Below are 4,838 nucleotides of genomic sequence, written 5' to 3'. Positions count from 1 at the left end.
CAAGAACAAAATTAGGCGGGAAAAAAAATAATCAGAAGAAAAACAATAGGTCTTTCCACAGAAAAGTGGTAAGACCTAATAATCAAAAGAAAAACAATAGGTTTTTCCACAGAAAAGTGGAAAGACCTAATTAAATGAAATGAAAATCAAAATGTATATGATTATGTGCGATGAAAACATCTTCATTAGAAAATGTGAGATATCTTTTACTTTTTTTTAAATTGTTAGGATGTCGAATAAAATACACTTCCACAGAATTGAACATGTTCAATTGGAGAAAATGTTCTTATATATTGTTAAACATAATAAAATTACTTTTTCGTAATTCTATGTTTATAAGGGTAAATTAATAGGGAATTAAGGCCTAGCTGGTAACATATTTAGTACTTTTTATATGATGTGTCTGTCTCTAACCATCAAATTGTGATACGATAAATCCACAGATATAGAGTAAGACAATAAAGACAACAGTAGTATACTACTTTTACTGTTCAAAAGTCATAAAATGATTATTCAAGTGTTTCTTAAACTAAAGTAGTTGTCGAACAAACTTGAAATTGATAGAAGAATTGTCTAACAAAACGTTGAAACGCACATTTGCACTATCGTGTAGTCAATTCAGTAGCATAGCATACACGGCACCATTTCTTCAGTAATGATTGAGAGAACAATATTGAAAATCAAAAGCACATTTAAAAGATGACTTTAAATAAACCACACGAAGAGCTATACACCTCAATGGACATTGGACCAAAGCTTCGCATGAAGAATATCTATTTCCTTAATCTAAAATAATTTGTATGTTCGTGTCAGGCTGGTGATACCTTCGGGAACTATCAGTCCACCGACATTTGCCCAGGGGAAATAATACCATACTGCCCTCTTGTAATCGAAATATCATTCACGACATCTAACTTTGTGACTTGTGTTGCATTCACGATATTTAATTTGTGACTTGTGTTGCATTCACGACATCTAAATTGTGACTCGTGTTGCATAGTATGCATAAATACTAATGAAAATATTTGTGTATATTATGTCAAAACCGGGATTGTTTTCATTCATTTGTTTTGCTTCACTGGGTTAAAACATCAACCTTGGTAAAAGTCTGATTCAGGTCACTTTATTAGAAAAGAACACCCTGTAAGCAACAACTGCAGTTCCAATATTCCTGTTCTATTTGTCGTTGCTTTTGAAATGTAGGTAAAATTCTTTCACGCCAAATGTTAATTGAGATGTATATTGAAAACAAGGGACAATGATATATATAGACTTTCCAACTTTATCTCTGTGCTGAATGCTATAAAGCATTTGCACAAATAACTTCTTAATATTTAAAAAATATACCTTTCGTGTTTTTTGAATCTAAATATCGTCGGTTATGTGCACTCGTAATTAAATATAATAATTAGTATAAATTAATTAGACTAAATAATATTACATTTAAGGATTCCGCAGAATAAACACACATCAACAAGGCAAACATCTTCATAATCATGATACTTTTGACGAATTGAAACGGCATTTAGATTTGAAGAGCTCCTTTAAACAAAATAAAGGTTATGTCATATATGAAATAGTTCTGTCCCAAAGTGATAAAAATGCTGATTTTATAGCCGATTAATGATTCTGCTCAGGTTAAATTGCGTCAGATTTGAATACAACGCTTAAAAACACAAAAGATTTAGTAACCATAAGATACAAAAGACCAATGTCTATATTGATGAGCTATTTTAGGGATGAATATCCAAAAGAATACATTTTGAACAATAAGTAATAGAAGTTTATGTTTCCGATTTCGCACAATTAAAGGGAAAGCTTTTAAAAAGTTAAATTTAATGTAAAAGAATAAAACTTCTCGATCATTTAAACAAATATTTCGATAAATACGATGTAAAATTTTCTTTTTATACAAAAGAATTCTGATAGAATTGTTAAAACAAAATGTGAACACAAGTTATTTTAAATGCATCAATTTTGTTCATATTATTTTATATCTTAATGACGTGTTCAAATGTTCTCTTTATCTGAACCTTAACGATGTAAATGTAATCTGATAAAAAAGAATTGAGGAGGGAACGAACACCCCTTCTCAATGTCAAACGCGTCATGATAGATTTTCAAAACTATATATATTTTTTTTATTTTTTGTCTATACTATCCCTACTTGACAAATGTATTTGGAAACAAAGGTTTCCTCAAACGTATACACACAATCTAATATACTAGTATTTCGTTTCTATATACTTAAAAAATCAGAAGAGTTTTCTGGTCAAAACTACGAACGTACAACAAAATACTCAAAAATATCTAATCACAATTAAAAACTAAGGGTATATTCTCAGTTTTAAGTAATCCATACATTTTGAAGAACGAAATGTTAAGTACACATGTATGTCAACATATTTTTACAATAATTCAAAGAGTATGTTTATATTTATATTTGCGTGCAATGTTTTTAAGGTTATGCATTTATATAAGAAAAGAATTAGATAAAAAGTATAATTACTAGTTGTTGTTCGGCGACAATTGACTTTCTATATACTATAATTAATGCAAACACATCATATATAAAATACGAACGATCTTTCACTTTTTACAACAGCAGATTTTGTAAATACGATTTAAAACAAATTGGTCAATTAGAGGGACACATATCAACTATAAGAAGAAAACAACGTAACAACACTCAAGTGCAAAATCAAACCCCAAGACAACCTAACACAGAGAGATGAGCGAATTAATAATCTAATAATACATTACAACATGTAAGCTGCAGACCTATCAACGGGCATCTTCCTTTAACGATAGCACAGGACACCACAAACATTAAGGTATTTTCGTGACGTCCATATAACCGTAAAATTCATGCAACTAGAGCCACAAAAATAACAATCATTTTCATAATACAAACCCAAAATATCATGATTTTGACGGTCTTGAAATGCTATTTCAAATTAATGCTGTGAAGACTTCATGATTATTTGCGCTTACAAAATACGTTATCCATTGACAATGAAAACTAACTGGACTATATTGACAATTAGGACGTATATAAAAGGTAAAATGAAAAAGGTTTGTCACGATTAAAACGTTCAATCCCGCTGCAATTGTTTGCACCTGTCCTAAGTCAGGAATCTGATGTTCAGTGGTTGTCGTCTGTTTATGTGGTTCATTAGTGTGTCTTGTTTCTCGTTTTTTTTATTAGATTAGACCGCTGGTTTTCCCGTTTGAATGGTTTTACACTAGAAATGTTTGGAAGCCTTTATAGAAATACATAAATATACATGAAAGCTGTATATATGAATACCGAGAAACATCGTAAATCAAATTCACAGTCGGCAAAACAGTCATTCGGGAATTGGTCTCATTCTGTATCTAGCACTCTAGACACAGACACAGATTTCAACCAATTCGTGATGGTGTCTCTAAAATTTACATGGTGTCATATTAATCATTCCTCCTCTTTTGAAGCAGTTTTAGCGTAAGGAGCACACTCCTGTATATGAAAAACCATATCATGAAAGCAGGCACGAGATTCTTTGATGTTTATACCAAAATAAAGAAGGACAGACATGTGATTTTGCAAAGTTATATCATTTGTTACTGGTGTTAAAAATAGGTAGCTATTGTTTATATACATACCGTCATTGTAGTGAAATCCATGACTTAATAAATTAATGACGTTACTTAAAATCTGACATCTCTACACAGACGGGCTTACTACAGGTTTTAACGAACGTAACCAATGCACCACTGATAAATTATTAAGTCAGGGATTTCGTTACCATAAATTACTTAAAAGAGTATTAAATTTTTTCATAGATACAAAAATTTGATTAGTAAAGCTGAAAAAGTAAAAGTAGATTAAAAACGGTATTTCACATTTTACTGTATTTAGTTGTCATTCCACCAATTACTCCCTCAAATTTAGAACGTATGTGAAAGTAGGCCTACTCGGACAAAAAATAGTGCATTTGATGTCATTGTTCACCTAAACTAACCAACAAATTTGCAGAAATGAAACTTTTGTTGAAAGAGAAATATATTAAGACCATTGGCATGCAGAAAGGTGACACCTGTATGATTCAGGATATACCTAGTTTCTATGAAGTTAAACTTAAGGTAAAATATTTATAAAGCTGTGAAAATTGCAAAATTTGGTTGAACAGATAGGGACTTTTTATTGGTGGTATGACACCAATATTGTATTAAAACGCGGAAATTACTATGTGATCCATGTATTCTCCTCGAACCTTTAAACATATTATTTAGTAAAGGTTATCTTACCAATGTTGTATTTAGATCTTTGAATAAAGTTTACATCGGCACAACTATCATGTTTGTCATCAGTAAATTATAAGTTAAACATAACTTAATTTGTATTCTTTTCAAATGAGATGTATAAATACATATACATGTTCATTCTTCTATATAGAGGTTAACTCTTAACTATACTACTGCCTGTCGATACTTTTTTTTTGTATTGCACATGTTATGTCCATAAAAGACTAAATTCCTGCGATATGTTTTAGTTGATTTAAGTCTCTGATGCATGAACTTTTATTATTAATTGTTTTCGCTTTTAACTAGCTTTAAATAACTGCGAGTGTAATCTCAAATCGTACTTTCGTCTGAATTTTACCTGTTGGTACAATTTGTAAAGCTTTTTTGTTAAGTCATAGATATCAGAAGATGTTGTAAAAGTGCCAATGCCAAATCACAATTTAAAAAAATAAACCATTATAGGCCAAGGCATGTCTTAAACACGAAACCTTAAATATTAAAAACAAGTCTCATTATTATACTGCATTAACTCAATACAATAAACAAATCTG

Source organism: Mytilus edulis, chromosome 7 (genome assembly GCF_963676685.1).
Source record: "Mytilus edulis chromosome 7, xbMytEdul2.2, whole genome shotgun sequence".
NCBI classification, from domain to species: Eukaryota; Metazoa; Mollusca; class Bivalvia; order Mytilida; family Mytilidae; genus Mytilus; species Mytilus edulis.
This window is presented reverse-complemented; position numbering follows the sequence as displayed.